Genomic DNA, 19,673 nt, shown 5'->3' on the forward strand with positions numbered 1-19,673 from the left:
CATGTTCATTACATTGCTTAAAGATTACACCCTTTTGATGGGCAAATTATTTGGCTTGAGTTTTGTTTTCATGTTTCCTGACCTTATTGCTCACTGTTCAGGGCTTGCCAAAGACACCTCACCGTTTAAAATACTAAAACTTTGAGAGCTGCCTGCCTTATATCTAATGATCTAACTAATGATCTAACAAATAGATCATTAAAAAAATCCTACTGCACAAATTCGTGTTAAAGAGATGAAAACTGTAAGCATAATAATTTGCATTTTTTTTATTGTCTTAATTGAAAGCACTCCCCCTCCTTCCTCCTCCTCTTTAAACACCAGAGGAAAAAACAAAACAAAACAAAACAAAACAAAACAAAAAAACACACATATTATTGTCCAGATATCAGAGAGAAAGGAAAGCTAGCTTCTGGTCAAAACCTGCTTAAAAGATTTATGTCATCAAATACATAAAGACGGGGCTTGGGGCAAGAAAATGATGGGTTGTAGGAAAGGGCTGGTTGTAAGAAAGTGTTAACACATTTATTATAGCTCTAGGGAAAGGTGTATTTTACATTCTTATCAGACCAGCTGTTAAACTATAAAGGCACTAAATTTTGCATCTGGTTTTGAAAACCCAGACAGAGTCACATGATTGACGCAATACTGGGTTGATCAGATCTATTTTTTAGCTATAAAATGCCTTTTTACATTAGACATAAAACCGAAGAGTCTGGTCATTATGGCCTACACACAGCAATGGTATTTCGACTTGTATTAATTTTGTTGTCAAAGATACAGCTGTTGTAGGAAATATTTAGAATTTTTAGTACCATCTGGTGTGCTGAAAGAAGAAGAAGTGCTTTAAACGTTGGCATAAATCCATTTTCTAAGTGGTTAATATTGGTGCTTTGAGAAAGGGGCTGTCAGAGCAGAAGATGAGAGGAGTTGTTAATCCGGGCTGTTTTCATCCTTCTATTGCACTACAAACCCTACCCTGCCTTGATAAAACAAACATGTTTATGACTCTTAGAGTCCTCAGAATGGTTCATCATTACTAAATACATTTGCATTATCAAACCTTTTTTTCAGGATTTGACATTCAGCTATGCTGGGAAATGATAGGCTCATGGATTGCACAAGCCAGGAAGCAGAGGGAGCCGAGACTTGGTGCAGAGGTTGTTGTAACACCTCCTTGTGGGGGTGAGTGCTGCCTGATGGCCCCTCCGCAGCTTTAGCTTGCTTTTTCCGTGCAGATAACTGAATATGGGATCAACCTTTATTGTACAGTTAGTTCAGAAAGAAAAAATTGAGCTTCTGTGGAAATGTTAGACAAGTGTGCTACAGTTCACATCTAATGTCTTCAACTGAGGAGTCATTTCCTATTGTGGTGACTCAGGTTAGAGAAGTAGCAGCAGCTCAGAAGTAATAGAGCATTTCTATGGGGGAGCCCTGGAATCTTCATTCACTGAGTCTCCTTTGTAACCACAGCACTAAGACAATCTTAAAAACATGGAAACTGAAGAAGACAAAAATTAAGTATTTTGTTCCAGAGAAAACAATGAGTTGAAAACTCCCCCACAAAAATATTTTCTTCCAGTCACCAAAAGCCCGTTTGGAAGCAAAATGCAGACTTCAGCATCCGGATGCTTAAATCTGTAGAGTCAATGCTGCAACTGTCCCCTTAACAAAGGAGATTTTGAAGCTGAAGACTGTTGGCATTGCCTAAATCCTACAAAGTTTGGGGGAAAAAAGCTACTGCATATCTGTGGAGACTAGGAACTCTGTGTTCTGGGGCTGCACCTACATGTGCATCCTTCCTGGAAGACTCTTGGAAATGGGCTGTAAGTTAACTTTATTGACTCTATGATACTGAAGACCCTCAACAATTAATAGTGAGCATGTATTTTATTTTTGCCTCATATTCCTCTCCTTTACAAAGCCATGCTTTGGTTATACATACTTCTTCTTACACAGCTGTCTACAGTGGGGGCAGAGTAGATGTTTTGAATACCATTTTCAATAAACATTAGAATTAGATGTTCTTAATCACAAGCTTGATAAAATTTAAAGTCTTTCTAAAGGGTAGCTGCATCGCCACACCGTAGAGTGGAAATCAAGTCCAGGAACTGAAAACAAGACTGAGACTCATCATAATTATCTCCCATTGGAAAAGTACTTGGTTTTGCACCGGCATTTTGTAGCAGCAGGAGACCATCCTGTGATGATATTCTCTTCCACTGACATTATCACTTAATTCCCTTCTTTTTGAAGGTTTTTATAGGGATTGGGTGCAGCTGTTTCTCATCAGCCCCTTCTTATTAGAGTTTCTAAGAATCCTGATTAATTTAGAGCCCATTTCAGCTGCTGCTTAAGGAGGCTGAACATCTTGCCCTCACCCTTCTGAGTCTGCTTTCCCAATGGCTTTTAAAACATTGTGTGCAATATTAGAAATTTCCTTCTGCTGTTAATGAGCAAATGTATGCATAAATTTCTCTGTATTAGAGGCATTTGTCTTTTTCTCAGGAGCTTAATTGTTTCCTCCCCCCTCCCCCACCCTTTTAATTTCTTGAAATGTGTCTAATTTGTAGGGTAGTATAAAAAGGCGTGGGAGTACATTTAAGCTCTAAGGAGGCCCTTACAGAGCCTGGTGCTGGAAGGGGTTGAGTAATACTAAGCTCTACCTGAAAACAGGTCACTCACTGTATCTTGCAGGAATGGGTCTCTGTGGTTCTTTTACCAAGTGGGTTGCGTGTGTGTTTTCAGAAACTTAGCATACAAACCTTCCTAGATAAAAGAGGCATCTCCTTTCTCAGTTCCCAAGGGCGGCTGTCTTTTGGTGGCTGGTGAACACTATGCTGTGTTTGTGCTTCTGGTAGCTTTTCAAGCATATACTGATAGATTCTGGGCAAACCAGATTTTAGGGACACTGAGAATGTAGTTAAAGTGTTAGAGAATTAGAAAAGCAGAGAATGGTGCCCTGAAGACACTAAAAGAACAGTGACTGAAGAAAAATGCATTTTGGGGATGAGAAAAGAAAATCTCTTGAAGCGTTGAAGAGATGACTTTAGAAAACCAATTACTTGAGAACAGACACATAAAATTCTAGATGAGTCCTCTGCATAGGCTACAAGTGCTTCTAACCACTTTTTGTTTCAAATGTCCCTAAAACTACTAGATGTAGTTATTTTGTTGATTTCCTACAAGTACCATTACAGACATAACAAAACTCATTTCAGTCTAAAGTTTTATGAAGTAAAACTTCTGGTTTGGTCCTTCTTAACTACATACCTTAGACACATTTCAGTAAATGTCATTTCTCTTCACCAGAAAAAGCCTCTTGATTCTTTAATATGGTGTGGCCTTGGTTTTGGGCTCTTTCAAAGATGAGATAAAGTCATCCCATTAAAACTTTTCAAGAGTTCTTCCCAGACTTTAAGATGGTTTGGAAACCATTTGGCTCCTGAATTGAGCAATTTTTTTTCTGAATCCAGAAGCAAGTGCACTGCTAAAGCATCTGAAGAATTTTCACCAATAAATTTCAAATACAGTTTTCCTTTAGCGAATGAAACAATGGTTCTGCAGTTGTTTACTCTGTGCTTTCAGGGCATTGGGAGTTTACAATGAAAACAAAGATAGCACAGAACTGTTAAAAGGTGAAGAAATCACCTAATTATTGATTATGTTGTGTGACAGAGCCTACAAGACTCAAACCAGTTGTACTCTACTGTATAAATGATGCATATTGCATAACGCTTTTACCAGATTATTGTGGATAGAAGGTTGAATTGAGGAAAAACAACAGATTTCACAGAATCACACAGAATCACAGAATTTCTAGGTTGGAAGAGACCTCAAGATCATCGAGTCCAACCTCTAACCTAACACTAACAGTCCCCAGTAAACCATATCCCTAAGCTCTACATCATTTCCTCTTAGATTGCTCAAAAAGCTACGTAGAATCATCAGAAGATTCTTGTTTTATATACTTGTTGTTGTTTCTTTAAATGATTAAGAAATACCTTAGTTTTATGCAGGGTATCTAATCAGCCTTACCCAGATAATGTCATATACAGAGAGTAAACATTGCCTTTAACTGGGGATAGGATCATGCAGCTTGAGGTTCTGCAACCTCTTAAGCCACATTTGGAGTCTGTAACTTTTAAGTATCTAATTTCAGATTTCAGCCTGCCTTTTCTTCCCAAGCATGAAGTTGTTGGTTTTTTTTTCTTTTTTTTTTCTTTTTTTTTCCCTAAGTTAATGCCATAGACATACTAGTGTTACTGCAATGCTTTCATTTTCTCACTGGATTACTCCTCCCATTTTCACATTCCTGTGGAATCTCAATTAAGAATAGTGGAAACAGAGAAATAATCAATTTAGAGTTAAATTTCCAAACCTGTCTTGTTAAAATAGGTCAGAAATTTTCTAAAGCAATCCTGATATTTTCCTCTTTCCAAAAGGAAAATGTAACTCTTGAGGAAGGTAACACATTTGCAGCTAGGATGTTCTAGAGAAAAAGTCTGTGGTGGACCTTATTTTCAACAATACAGTAGTTCAATTAAAAATCCCTTCATAAACAGACATTAATTTCAAAAATTCAGGCCTGTCACACCATCACATCTAAGCTGTACAATCTTTCCCTGGTTCATCTAATTTCATCCTCAGGTAGTGATTTACCTACAAGTCGCTAAGTGAGCAGTGAAACTCACTTGCTTACAGAATCCCAACCTTGGTTTTAATAAACACCTCTATAAAGTTGTGGTGGGAGACTGCTGATCTGCAGAAGTTGTTTACAGTTCAGGTTTCCCTGCAAAGGAGTGCTTCACAAACAAGTGTCCACAAACACATGCTGACCTCAGCCCATTACCTTATTTTTTCTCTGCTTCATTTAGTTGTAGCATAAGAAATTCTTCATTCATACAGCAGAGTAAATGTCATGAAGAGCCTGGGGTGAGGAAGAGAGTAACAAGGAAAGCCTACAATAGACAGAGAAAAACAAAAGCTTGACTTACTACAGCAGTGCAAAAAAGAAAACGTTGAGCGGAGCCTGATGGAAAGCTAAGGAAAGAGATAGGAGCCTTACCAAGCGAGGCAGAGATTTTGATCGACTGATATTTAATTTAACAGAGCAAGTGAATGTAGTGTTTAATAAAAGAATTATGGAGTTATTTTTCTGGTAATATTACTCTTCAGTAATGTAGTTAAATTCTGTTAGTTAGAAGTTACATGATAGTTAACTGACTGCTGTATGCATGAGCCATGTGCCAGGCAGGCTCATGGAGAAAACTGGGCAGCGCAGGGACTCGTGGTGGCACAGCCAACACTGTGAGGTTTGTAACTGGGTGCACTATCAGAGTTTTTGCTATTCACAGCCTTTTGCTACTAAGATTACAGAGAGCACACTAAACTTTATTTTCCCATCTAAGAAGCTTTGGGTTTTCTGCTGCTAAAAACAAAGACGGGCCATGGATGTAGAACTAATTTACTAACTGGATGTTTGTTCTCCCTCCATCTTGTTTTACTTCGCTATCAAAACATATTTTGTTTCTGTTAATCTAGAAATTTAAACTGTAGTAATCTAGGGCTATTTACCCTGAATGAGACTATTCACACGGAGTTTTAATATGCTATAGCTTATATAAATTGACTTCACACCTTTAGCTGATTGATTTATTTAGCTTTCCTGAGTGACCCTTTGTAGGCAGTCCAAACTGTTTCATTAGTAAAATGAGGACTACCCTTCAGGCTGTATCTCTTTCAGCTGTTCTCAGACCCTATTCAGCCCTTTTTCATTATCCTGAAAATTTAAAAGCTTGCAAGGGGCCTGAGGCCAAGTTTAGCTTACTGCTGTGGAGTATTCTTATGATCCAGCCTTTCTTTTGCCCCCATGTGAGTTTGTTTCTACCTCCATTCCTACAACACTTTTTCTTTCCTCATAAGCAAATTTGCAGAATCAAACCTCCCAACCTTGTGCCAGCCTGGACACCTTCTTGCCTCCATTTTTCTATTTTCCCTATCTGACATTTTTTCTGCTTCTTAATGTCATTGTATTAATTCGGTATTTTTCCTGCAACCTTTTTCAACAACTCGGATGTCTGTGTCAGATGCATTTCCTACCAACCAACTAGCCCAAGTCAAAAGCTGTAATGTAGGAAATGCATGAGTGCCCCCTCTTGTCTGCTCTCAAGTAAAACAGCTCAGCCACCTTTGCCGTGGAAGGAAAGCAGAATAAAGTCATTTTACTTAATCCATCAATTTGCATTTATTTACAGATTGAAATGGAATAAAATAGAGATGTTCACAGCCTGATAAAAGGAGATCTGTGCACATGCTTGCAGGCTGAAAGGCTGTGCTGTTCTTTTTTTGGTGGGGAGGGGATTCAGAAGTACAGACATATGTACCATAGCACAGGCATTAGGTTTTCTGCCTACTCCACATTCTTCATTGTTTTATCTGCAGACAGAGAAATGCTTTTGGTATTGCTTTGATCAGAGAGATCATAGCTAATAAAACATTCTCTTTTTTCTCAGCCCTGCTTGAACCTTGGGATTCACTTTTCCTTGAAACAGGATCTTCAAAATGGTTATTCTGTGATATGAAGTCTGATTTCCCAGATAGTCAGACCCATAAATATTAAGAATCTCATAGACCCTCTAGAATAGTTTAGAAAAAAATATATGTCAATCCTTTTGAAATTTCCTAGATGATGAGCATCAAAATGGCAAACGAAGGCCACAAGAAAAGAATTAGCTGCCTTTTTTTTTTTTTCTCTCTCTTTTTTTTTTTTTCTTTAGAAGGATGAATTCATCTGCTGTTACTGTAGCTTTACTGTCATCTTAAGGAATTCTGCAAAACCAGCAGGGCTGCTGTCAGGGTGAGATGAACAACCTCACAAAGAAGGCTGTACGACAGGATTTATGGGGAATTGGGTCCATGCTATGGTCTCTATGTCCATGTTTTGTTGTGTGAGTGTTGATGGGGGGCTTTATTTACTTATTTATCTCTTTACCAATTTGTTTTAGCAAGGTCTTCGCTAAATTAGAAAGAATAACCAGCCCGCAGCTCAGCAAAGCCATGTCTGAGCAGTGTGACTGAAGACCCAGGGACAGGCATTCCTAAGCATGCAGGGAAACCTCCAGCTCCTTGCAGTTAGATGAATATGGAGGGCTCTTTGAACACAAAACTGTGGGTTTATTCATTTCCTCATAAAGAGCCCTGAAAAGTTTTCATCTTCAATTGAAATTCTGCAATGCAACCTGATTTTTTGTCTCTCTGTCTTGTCTCCATTTTCCTGCATTGCTTTTGGTTTGCTGGCTGCAAAGTGACCCCTTGAGACAAAGCTAATCTTATTTCAGGAACTGTGCCTGCAAAACAGGGAGATGACTGTGGAGTTCTGGGTAGTATTAAAGAAAAACAAAACACAATGCAGCATTAAAGCCCGTGTGAAGCCAGTGCTTGTAAGCAGTGCCAAGCTGACAGTTACAGGGAAGAAAGGCTCTGATTTAACGGGTAATGTGCAAGCCAAGGGCCATACTATCCTGCTAACATGTCTAGATATTAGGGCTGTGTCTATATTGTCTAATCAATATGGCACAGTGCCTGGCCTAATTAGCTCCATTTCTTTAATTAGGCCAGGCAGGATGCTATGCTGATGTGGTCATGCTGCTTTGGGACCTTAGCGAGCACCTCTGCAGGGCACAGCTCTGTGCCACATAGACCTGCCAGCTTGCTGCTGTTTGAGATCCCACTCTGTGCCATACTGGACATGGTAGGTGTAGTCTTTGTTCATTGTCAAGACTTTGCTGAACCCTAGGATTTAGTCAAATGACCAAGGAATGACTGTGTGTTTGTGTTCTCTACTGGGAAGTGAATGATCCTACAGCTCTTTGTGGACCCAAATGGCAACCATGGTGCATGCATCTACCTCATAAAAAAGGTATTCATACATGCCAGTCTCTCCTTTCTAGTAGTAGCAAGTTCATGTCTGGTCTTTGACTCGCAGCGGAGATGTTATGGGTCAAGTTGCCCTAGAGTAGTGGACATCCTCTCTGGTGGCACATTGAACAGGAAGCCCACAAAGCACATTAATTCACCTGTAGAAACCTATAGCTAGTAAACAAAATAGGCGAAAATTCATGAATTTTGGTTAAAACTGTAGTTTGTTCCATTTAAATTTCAACCTTAAATTTTATGAGCTTTAGTGTGTTTCCCCAGCAGCAAGGTTTCTGAGATCATGCCTTCTGTGCATCTGTCCTGGAGGGTCTCCTTGCACTCGTTGCCTTGTCTCATGTAAGCTGATGGAGCTTTTAAAGATACTCAGTTTCTACAGGGTTTGTAGGAATGGGTGCCTGGGTGGAGGTCAGCCGCTGCTCGTGGAGTTAGACCTTAGGGTGGGAGAGTGCCAATTAGGGTTCTGCAGAAAGCACATTTAAGGACTCTGCCTTATTAGCCTCCAAATAATTGACTCCTCAGTCACAGTTTCTGTCTCTGAGGTAGATTCCACAGAGGAGATCTGCATACCTCACTCTTATTAAAACTGAGTTGAAAAGTCAGTCAGCCACGAACAACAAGTCCACCAGAAACCAGGTTTGATGAGTCCCAGAGCCTGGAGCAAGGATGGCTCTCCCAGCCCTGCCTGTGCGCAGGGTGGGCTGATATCAACCTCCTTGTTAATGTCGCCTAAGTCACTGGGTGATGAGATTCACCTGCCTCTGATTTAATCTGTTTTTTCATTCAAGAGCTCAAATGCTAACTTATTATTTTTATTTTCTGTACAGCTTTGGGGTATTTTCACTTTCTTAGGATACTGTTCCCAGATGAGACTTCAGTGTATTGCCTCTGATCTGTGCCAGAAAGAATTACAGATGTTTCAAAGGAAATGTGCAGAAACCAGGCAACTGAAACAGAATAAATTATGCTTAAAATCAAGGAAATGTCCTAATAAGTGAGAAATGCACCAATTTCTCCTTGAGCTTTTTCAGTGCCACTACCACCTGTGTTTATTTTTTATTTATTTATTTATTTTGCTTTACAGTATGGTACAGCAGCTGGTTCTTCCACATGAAGAAGTCTGTAGTAAGGCTGAAGTATTAAAGGATTTTTTAGAATTTCTTAATTTTCTCACTTCAGGTTACTTTAGGCAGGTGTACTTAACAGGCAGGTGTATGTCAGGTTACTTAACAGGCAGGTGTATGTCTTTTTCCCTGTGGGACAAAAAAAAAAAAAAGTGAGGCTTTGTGTTGTGTACCCTCCCTGACAAACTGTGGGACAAACATTTGACCCAGGCACCAAGCATAGCCACAGGTGTCTGCAAAAGTGCTCCCACAGCAACAAAATGAGCCCCTGCACTCTTCTGGGTGACATGTCTCTTTTCTGTTTGCAATGGGCTGAAATTGGAGAGGAATTTCTAATTTGTTTTCTCCCTATAGCTGTATCCCAGGTGAAGCTGCAAACATCAGTGGCAGGCAATGAGTGGCATGCCTTGGCTATTTGCTTTACGATGAGCTTTTGGTTTACTTAGCAGTGCACATTGCCTGGATATACACGTGCTCCAGCAACATAAAATACTTCTGGTATCCTAATTTTAGGCTATTTTTTTTTTATCAGTTTCCTCTTGGAAACAATGAAATAAAAACCTTACCCAAAAAGCCTGGCCCAAAATCTCAGAAAACCTGGTTCAACAGAAGTTACCATTTTTTTTATGCCTTTCTTGCCATACTAGAGTCATGAATCAAATACTTAATGAGATCTTTTCAAAACTTGCTTGTTCTTTTCAAGTCCTTTTGAAGGAAAAGCATTTCCACTAATTTTGGGAATGAAAATACATCTTAGTGTTTTTCTGAGAGGTGGAAGGTATTTTTCTATAAAAGTTTATTTATTTATTTATTTATTTAATGGATTTTCTGCTTCTGTGTTTTATTTCTTTAATTTACAGGATACTTATTATCTGACTATACCTGAACATCACTGTATCTTCTGAGATTCCTTGAAGAACTTTGGTATTCATAGTAATAACATGCATGAGATGAGATCATCTGGCCTGTTATGGCAGAAATATGTAATTCCACAAGAATTTTATTGTAATTTAGCATGCACTTATGTCTGCTTATTTGAAAGTTTATCTGGATAATGAATTGTATCCCTTAGGCATTTTGTAATAGTTCTTATTTTAGTAATAGTATATCTTCAGTGCATTTCTAATACCAAAGAGTCCATGTCAAACATAATGATCAAAACTGAGCATAGTTTCTTCAGCGTAATTTAGCACAAATTTGAACTATGTATTTTATAGCTATGTATTTGAATTATGCAAACTAGTGACTCAAAATAATTTTCAAAGTGCTAATGGAAAGCACACCAGATTTTCCCAATTTGAAAAATGCAAATCTCTTAAGCCTTTGCTCAGCTCCCAGACTTAGTGTATTTTGATGCATCTTCGTTCTTAAAGCTCTACAGTACCACGTCCGTAGGAGCACCTCTCACAGTACCAGGATCTTGCTGTCCTGAGTTTGGTTTATAAATATGTAATTTATTTTTTGTAGTTCACAAGTAACCTACAGCTACCACATCGCCTGTTTTTGTAACGTGTGATCCCTGGTTGTCTGGTCTGTGTGTAGAAAGACGTTGTGCGTTTTCTCATGGAAGACAAATGAGCCACAATGAATCACAAGGTTGTCTTTAATATTCCCCTTCCACAGTGTAACGCTAACCAGTATGCCCAGTTAGGGCTAATATGCCGCCTAGATCTGCACATGACAAATGTGATCCTGTGCCACTTCATACACTGCAACCTATTGTCTCCCCATGTGTCTTCCCCAGAGCAGCCAGTCACGCATTCCCTGGGTATGTTGTCATGGCCACAAGGATTGTTTTCCTTTGGAGTCTAATAATAAGTCAATTAGAGCAGGATTAGCCTCTGGGAAATGAAACCAGTTACTCCCTCTCTCCCAGGATGAGGACCTTAAATGATCTGCCTGAACATTTTCCTCTCCTTCCTTTGTTTTTCCTGCAATCCAGCAAATCACTTCTCCTCTAATTAGCTTGCCAGTAGGCATCTATCAAATGTTTCTCTTGTTAACTTACAGCACCAGCCAGAAGGGTGCTTTGTAGCGCCTTGTCGGGGTTCTGCCAAGTTTAGTGTCTGGCAGAGCTGGAAAACAAACAGTCCCCCATATATATCTCCCCATCTCTTCCTCCACCTTTCCCTCGTCGTCCCCCCCACCCCCCCCCCCAAAAAAAAAAAAAAGAAAAAAAAAAGAAAAAAAAAGAAAAAAAAAAAAAGAAAAAAAGCTCTGCCTGACTCTGTGCTGCATTTTCACCCAGGAACAAGCTCATTTTTCTCCCTGGCTGTAGCTCTCATTTCACTCTGCAGGCACTTGGGAAGAGTCATGGTGGAGCCCTTTCTTCTAAACACCAGCATGCCAGTGTTTAGACAAGGGGAATACACTTCTGGTCACGGTTTTCATTTCCTGGATTAAGACAGGCAGAAAAAAAAAATGTAGTTGTGAGTATAAATCACTTTTGGCCTTGTTCTGTGTTAAAAGATAAGCAAATTCAAAATATCAGCCAGCCTGCCAAGCCTACAATTTAAAGGATCAACACTGTCTCCTTCCGATCCCATCTGACTCTACCCCAACTCCAGGAAAACTTGATCCCACTGGCCAGGCTGGTCCTGAAAGCCACTGTCCCAGTGGAGCATCATTTGCACTGGAAGGCCCTTGGCATTATGAAATCCACCAGGAGAGGCAGCTGAGGCTGTGGAGCAGCAGTCACAGGAAACTCATGGAAAGAGCAGGGCACAGAGACATGTTCCTGCTGTCACCACAGCTGTGTGAGGTTTCCCCACATTCCCTGCTACTGCCCCAAGCTATATAGATGGTCCTCCATAGCGTGTAGGACTTGTGGGCTTGCATTATGTATGAGATGCAGGATGCATGTCTGACTGTGCCCAATCACTTCAGGGCCACAACCATCAGTAAGCAAGAAGTGGGAGCAGAACATGACAACAAAATCTGCTGACAAATGAGTTTGTGAGGAGCTGTAAGACAAAACCCTGGAAATACCCTGGGGCCTGAGGACCCCTTCTAGGTCATTCCTCTGAGTCCTAGAAAATGCATGTCTTATGCTTCTTAACGAACCACAGTTAATGTAGTGCTACAAACACCCAGCTGTAACATGGCACAATTTATGCAAAGAGCATAGTAGAAGAGTTTCAGATTAAGAGAATCACAGCATGTATTTTTGCAAGCAAGGCTGAGAAAAGCTATTGGTTCTCAAATCTGGAAAAGCAGCTTCTGCTTTTAGCTTTCCTACCTGCTGTCTGCTCCCTGCAAGGAGCCTGCAGATACAGCTGAATGCTCTGGGTGCTCTGCATGGTGCTGTGATCTGAATTGCACGCTCATGAATCTTCATCTTCGGGACTGCTGAACATGTCCTATATTTTAAAGTTAATAAAGCAAATATCAGTTGACAGGATATGAGAGGTTCATGTCAGACAGAGCCAGTAAGAGAGACAAATGTGGACATGTGCATGCAGAAAATGTTCAGGCATTCGTCAAGCACAGCTTAATCGACTCCGATGATGGGGTCGTGCACGGTGTTCAGCAGCACCAGCACCCAGCCGTCCAAGCTGGACTCGCTGTGGGGCGGACAGGCTGCCGGGCTCTTCTCAGCATCCTCCTCCTGGCACCAGGGCTGTGATTAACAGCCTGGCCAGGCTGGGCCAGGGGCCTCCTGATAAATTCAGTGCTTTAGAACAAAGCCGTCATTCTCTTGAGCAGTTTAATGTGCCGTAATGAACTGAAATAAGGCAGAATGTAAAGGCAGGGAGATACAGGCGCTCTGCTGGAAAGCAGAGTCATTAAAAATAATGAGCAGTCTTTCACTTCCTTCTTTTTATTAACTTTCTGCAGAGGACAACCTGGCACTTTATTTTTAACACAGTCTCCACTTCACTAATATCCGTTAGACAGATGGCTAAATTTTTCCCACAACATGCTCCACAATATTTAGGAAAACAGAATAAAAAATAAATACAAATAACAATACTAATACTAATACTAATACTAATACTAATACTAATACTAATACTAATAATAGCCTTCCTCTCCAGTTCTTCTTCTCTGCACACCCCAGCTGATTATTTTTTCCATAGCGTCTCTGAATTGTACTACTCCTGCCCCACTCTGTGGTGATCACACAAAAAGAGGCACACCGAGGTGCCGTGTCCAGGAAAGCACATATTACCCCTAACTAACCATTAGCTTAGATTTAGATTTTCAGTTTTGCAAGCTTTTCCTTATCAAGGCTTGCATGGTCAGAGCAGAGCAGGGTGACACGGGTAACAGCACTCCCAGGTGCATGGCACAGCCTGTGTTCAAAATAGCTGCTGAAGCCTGTGTCCCCAGCCCATAGAAATACCTGCCCAGCACTGAGCAGGCTGTTAATGGTCCCAGCCACTCCTCCCTACAACTGCTGAAACCTCTGGCTCCTGCCCAGAAAGGGAAGGCCTGATCCTGCCCTTGATCCCCACACACAGAGACTGCCGCTTACAGGCTATGAGGTGCTGCTTGTCGTGAAGGTTGCGCTTGGTTACAAACAACATTAACGCATGCCATTACTGTAATCAGACATGTGGCTTAAATTATTGCCCCAGATCTGTAGAGCTGGAGAGTAGGATTTAGGCTTTTAATCTAAACTTCAAACTTGTTTAGGATGAGCTTTTTATTTATTACTGCACTTCTACTGTCCATGTTGGGGCGTCCTGAGCTCCTAAAACCCAAAGCAGCTCCATGGACCCCCTAAGTGAGAGGGTGCCTGCTGCACCCCAAGCCGGGCTCCCAAATTTGTCTGTTCTTCACCCATTCCTGGCACTTCGGCAGTTGGATCACAGAAATCTGCCATGAGGCCAGAACTCAAAATTTCAGAAGGGTATGAGATGCATTGAGTGTAACATCAAAAATAAATAAGTAACAGGTTCACATCAGACTCTCATCTTGTTTTTAATCCCCTAACATTAAACTGAATGCATGTATTCCTGCTGTTTATCCTAATGTTTTCTATATCCAGAACAAGTTAATATAACATTTTCCTACATGACCTGAGCACAGATCCCCATCATACATATTAGCCATATTAGTCTGGATCTACGTGGCTGTCATAATGACCCAGCAATGGTTACCTGATCACAGAACAAATATTTAATTTTGTTTTGATTGCAAATATTTGCACTCAAGCTGTATTCCCCAGTTGTAATTGATAAAACACATGCTGCTGATTCTGCCAGGGAAGGCCTGGTGACTTTTTCAGGTTACTTTCCTGTGTGACACTTCTGTGATTTTTCTAACCATATTCTGGCTAGTTTTACAGACACTACCAGCAGCTGCAAAATGTACAAGCCAATACACCATCAGCAGGTTTGTCTCTCACACTGTAATTTGGATTTTCCAAGTTAAGCCTTTGTAGAATTTCCTGCGTTGTATCTGCATTAATACATCCAGCTATATCTAAAGATTTTGTCTGTCCCATTTGGGACTAAGTCAGATTTCTGAAAATTTTGAACTTTTCATGAGCAGCATGAAACAGCAAAGCCTTTGTTTCAGTCAGTTCACTACAGAAGGCCAGAGGAAATTCAATTAAGAGAAAAATATTCATTGTGCTTGCGTATCATCATATATTAGTCTTCTTTCTCCTGTTCTACAAATTGCTGCGGGCCATGCGGGTGTACAAGGTATATACACCAGCTGAGGATTTGTTTTTGTAAATCCCTTTTGGTTCATACTCCAGCAGGGCCTGTGCCAGCAACTATCTCTGACGGTCCAGAAGAGAGAGAGCTGTAATTGATGGTGCCCCTGGGAGCTTTTCCTCCTGTCTGTGTATGTGTGTGCACACAAGAGAGAGTGTCTTTTATCTTGTGCCAAAAGTGGCTTTAATCCAGCACTGAGCTTTTCTTCTTCTTACTTGTTCCCAAGTGCTGCAACATTTCAGGTTTTCGGGACAGGATTGGCAGAAGGCATCTTCCAGAGAAGTGGAAGAAGTGATGGCAGAGCTCAGCTTTGAAGACATGGAGGGAATGGTACCACTGCTTCACATTGGGCTTTCTGCTTTGTGCCAAAGGGCTCCTGCAGAGAAGATCTGATGGGTCCTGATGAGGCAGTTGGAGAGGCCACAGCTTCCCTGCCTCCACTGTGGCCTCCCCTTCCTCCACTAGTTGGCCCAGTTCTGGTACAGGACGTAGTGGAGTGGCCTACATTTCACACCCAGCCTCTCAGTCAGTGAGGAGGAGGATGGTTTCTTTAGCAGGATGCACAGCACAGAAGAGGAAGATGAACTGCTCCTTCTTGCCATGCAGCCTGGAGAAATGTGTTGCTCCTCAGCCCATCCTGCTGCACTGGGTTTTGGGGGCTGCAGTTGCATGTTTGCTTGAAAAATTGCTAAATTGCTTCATAACCTCCCCACAGACTGTTGTTGTCCCCTACTTCCTATCTTATTAGCAGTTTACAGCTGAAATATACCTCTGGTGATAGAGGTTTGTTGTATCAGGAGTGACATCCATTGGAAGTAAATGGACTACATATCACACTACCAAGAGGGGAAGGGTATAATGCCCCCAAAATATTTGGTCATATTTATAGATAAAGCAGTGATAGAGGACATTCATGTATTTTCCTAATTCTGGCCCAACTTTCCTGTGTAATTGTCTTAAAATCCCATAAATTGGGATTTTACTAATCATAACCTCTTTAGTACCTGTAAAGTAGGACCGGATTCTTTTTGGTGTAGAGAAATATTCAGAATTTAATTTTATTCTGAGGCTAAAGGGGTCATTTTTGCCTCAATCCCATTAAGTTTATGGAGTGGGCATTGGAATGGGCTGCCCAGAGAGGTGGTGGAGCACTCATCCCTGGGGGTGTTGAAGGAAAGGTTGGACCTGGCACTTTGGGACAGGGTTTAGTGGGTGATATTGGTGGTAGGGGGACAGTTGGACTAGGTGATCTTGGAGGTATTTTCTAACCTTAATTATTCTATGATTCTATGTGAGGAGATAAGCAATGTGATCTAGTTGGATGGCCAACTAGGGGCAGGGGAGGCATATATTTTCTGCAGCATATTTCATTCACTGCTTAATGATTTTTCCCCTTCATTGCTGTAAAAAGCCAAGAACCTGTAATGGGATCTGACTAGAAAGACAGTCATCTGAGGATGCTTTCTCTTCTACAGTTAGATTTTTGGTTCTTCCACTAATGAAAAAAAACACATGATAAATCATGTTAAATGCCCTGCAGAAGTATAAATAAATTTTATCAGTTTAAAACCTTTATCAACCAACCTCATTTTGTTAAAACACCCATGTTAAAACAGTGTGAAAAATGATATTAGGTGAATCTGACAAGAGCTTTTTTTTTTCCATAAAACTCTGCTGACTGGCATTGCTGATAGTATTTTCCTGCAAAAAGTACTCTTTATCAGTAGCTCTGATGTTTTGCCCAGGATTGATGGTAAAGCCCAAAGGCCCTGCTTTTGAGTCACTGTATTTATGCCTTTAAAGTATTGGCACACAAATGAGCTTTCTTGAAGGCCCCTGGAAATATAAACCAAAACTTTCCCAGTTGGGTGCCAAAGACTGCACATTTAATTTATGTCTGCAAAGGCCATGGGAATGGCAGATGCTTAAAAGTGGGTCATGTTTATTTATATATTGAACATAGGTTTAGGGATTCAGCTTATTATTTGAAAATTATACAGCAAGCGTGAATAACCCACTTCCAGACAAGCATGGTTGTGCTTGTTATTATTCACTGCACTTATATGTAAAAACCTGCTAAAAGTGGGTGTAGACAGCATGAACTTGCTCAATGTGGCTGTGCCAGCAGAGGAAGGCAGGGTTTCTTCTGCTGTCAGGTGTCAAATGAAGCATCAGACAATAGCAGAGGTGTGGAGCAATGTATGGTGTGAGGCTGAACCTGTGTGGGAAGTCATCACTGAGAAGGTCCAGGATGGACATTACCAAAAAAAAAAATAATAATAAAATAAAAATAAAAAAAAAAAAATGCAGGGAGAGAGAATAACCCTTAAAATTAGAATTAAGGTTGGAAAAAAAGTCCTCCTAAGTCCTAGTAAACTACCAGTGCTGAGAACATGGCTGTCCCTGAGTCCAAACCATCCCTCTGCTGCTGCTCATGCTGCCATCAAAGTGCTTTTCCAGCTGGCTACATCCAATATCACAGGGTAGAAGCTAAATGATGCTACACTAAATCCAATTGAATCTCGTGTGTAGTGTTAAAAATTACAAGTGCATCACAGTCATCCTTATTGGTTCTGGTCAAAATCCTTAGGAAAGAAATTTACAGCAAATACCTTTGAAGGCAGGAGGTGAGATTTTGAAGATGATCTGAGTACATGCCTCAGCAGGAATGATTTTCCTGGGCAGGCTGCCGTGCTCACATGGCCACACTACTTCCAATAGCCAAACAAGCTTGTTCAGAACGAGTTGGGCATCTCTGCACATTATCACACAAGCTTTGCATTTAACAGTGGCTTCTGAACGCTTAAGTAATTTTAAAATGATATTTCCAGACAGAAATTGAACATATTCAGACACCAAAATCAGATTTAAATCACTGTGAATTAGATGTCTAAACACCTCTGAAAATCTGGTCCTGGGGCTTTCAAGTCACCAAAATGCATTTGTAAGTTGTAGCCAAAGGACTAGTCTGATCTTGCCATCTATTGATAGAAACCCACAGCTACAGCTGGGAATGTGTTTTCTTTACAGTCTTCCTCAGGCAACTGAAGGGCCAGAGCCACTCAGTCTATGAAAATCAGCTCCTGTCTTCACCAAAACAAAGGGCTAATATTTACAGTCTATTTACAGATTGTTTTTATTGTCCTTTGACAGGCTATAAAAGAAAAAAAAAAAAAAAGGAAAAAAAAGGAGCTTTGGAGCTTTGTCACCTTTATTGTTTCTAAAACAATAGGACCCAGGGAAGCAACTGTTTCTAATATAGGACAATGCAGTTACCCCCAAATGACAAGCAGTTGGTGATGTGGATGCCTGCTCCATCTCCACTCCAGTGCCCAGTTTGAGGGCATGATTTTCCAGAGATTAATTCTGCAGTTTGGGGCCCTTTCAGGCTTCTCAACTTGCCTGCCCCCAAAAAGGAAACAGCCAAAACTGGCCATAAAAAACTCTAATAAATGATCTATTGGGGTGAGTAAGGGTAAGGGAGAGAAGTTCCAGCCATCCCATTTCAGGAGCCTCAGTTTTTCCCAGCTGTGTTTGTTCCCAGCCTTGCCTCTGGAGAACATGTACCTGCTCTGCAGTGATCCCTTTCCTTATGCCTCACTTACTGAAGTTTTTTTCATGTTTAATTCAGAAAGGAAAGAGTTTATGAAACATGAGATCTCACACACACAAAACACACAGAGGGAGGAGAAGGGAAGCAGTCTGGCAAAGGGATAGATCTGAAGCAATAAAACTGCTTTTCCTTCTCCAGCGTGTAGGGAACTTGTGACTCCTAATGTGGGAGGACTGAAAGTCTCTATCTAGTCCTGAAGTTAATTTAAAATACAATCAAAAAAGTACTTGAAAGAACGAACCTCTTACAAGTGAGTAAGACATTAAAATATGCTCAAAGTGTGTTATATCAGCAGAGTCTAATGCAACTGCATGGTAAGAAAACAGTCGGAGTCACCAAGTCTGCATGTACCACAAATCAAAGTGTTATGTAATTAGAATTATTTTGTCACCATCTTGTGGGACATTAGGGTAACATCTGGCAAGCTTCTGATTTCAACTTGTGCACCCAATATGTGCTCCAGAAACAGGGAGGAAGTGATTGCTCTAAGTGCTGCAGTGGTATCGGTGTGCATGATACTGTAAAATGAGCATTTTGGAGTTCCTGCAGTTTTACTGTGCTGCTCAGCAAACTTTCCAATTTGCAGGCGGAATATTTCTCCCAAAGGTTAAGTGTAGATTCTTATGAAAGTTGGCACAACAGAGATGTAAGAGAAACCAGATTTCTAACATAAACAGCTATGTCTTCTCAGAGAATGGGTCTGTTTCAGCCATTGGGTATTAAATGTTTTCCTTAAGCCTTAATTTATTGCTTCAAGTTCAGAAACTCTGCCTAGTCTGAAGATGCTTGAGAAATACACTCCCTCTCTCCATCGGTCCAAGCCATTGGTGTCTGATGGAAATTTTTCTGGATAAATGCGAACCAGATGTTCCCAAAACCCGACTTGTGACCTGTCCTATGTTTCCAACCCGAGATGGTGCACGCTGGTTGCAGAGCTGCAAAGCGGCAAGGGACTGTATCTGTAAGCACACTTCTCAGACCCCTCTTCACCCAGACCCAATGCAGCATCTGCTGGAAAGAGCACCCTGACCCCAAAATGCAGAGTGGACTTATTCCAGGGTCGCTGCACATGGCCTAGCACGGTAAAAGGGATTCATAACAAGCAAACACACCACTTTGTGGGCTGCTGACTGAGGTGCCAAGCCCTCATGGGCTCATGACTGCAATCCCTCTGTGTCACCTGCAGGTACCCTGCAGAAAGCCCCCGTGCTGCTGTTGCATTAGGCAGGACACCCTATCGGAAAGGTCCGAGATAGGGAAATCTGGAGTCAGATTGTATTTCCCAACCGTTAATAAAATTTCCCCTGGAATAAATGTAGAGGAGCTGGCGCC

General features: G+C 41.0%; 2 long non-coding RNA genes across 2 annotated transcripts; one reads left to right on the plus strand and one right to left on the minus strand.

Annotated features, from left to right (window-relative positions):
* Positions 1–7,432: 7,432 nt before the first annotated feature.
* On the plus strand, positions 7,433–7,922 carry LOC110352349 (uncharacterized). Its single transcript, XR_005262346.2, has 3 exons — positions 7,433–7,494; positions 7,616–7,753; positions 7,853–7,922. It is a non-coding gene; the product is annotated as an uncharacterized lncRNA (long non-coding RNA).
* Positions 7,923–7,988: 66 nt separating this feature from the next.
* On the minus strand, positions 7,989–8,630 carry LOC110352350 (uncharacterized). The gene is made up of 2 exons (XR_002401201.4): positions 8,506–8,630; positions 7,989–8,369 (listed from the first exon to the last, which is right to left on the minus strand). It is a non-coding gene; the product is annotated as an uncharacterized lncRNA (long non-coding RNA).
* Between the last annotated feature and the right edge of the window lie 11,043 nt (positions 8,631–19,673).

The sequence above is a fragment of the Anas platyrhynchos genome, chromosome 1 (genome assembly GCF_047663525.1).
Source record: "Anas platyrhynchos isolate ZD024472 breed Pekin duck chromosome 1, IASCAAS_PekinDuck_T2T, whole genome shotgun sequence".
Lineage (NCBI taxonomy): Eukaryota > Metazoa > Chordata > Aves > Anseriformes > Anatidae > Anas > Anas platyrhynchos.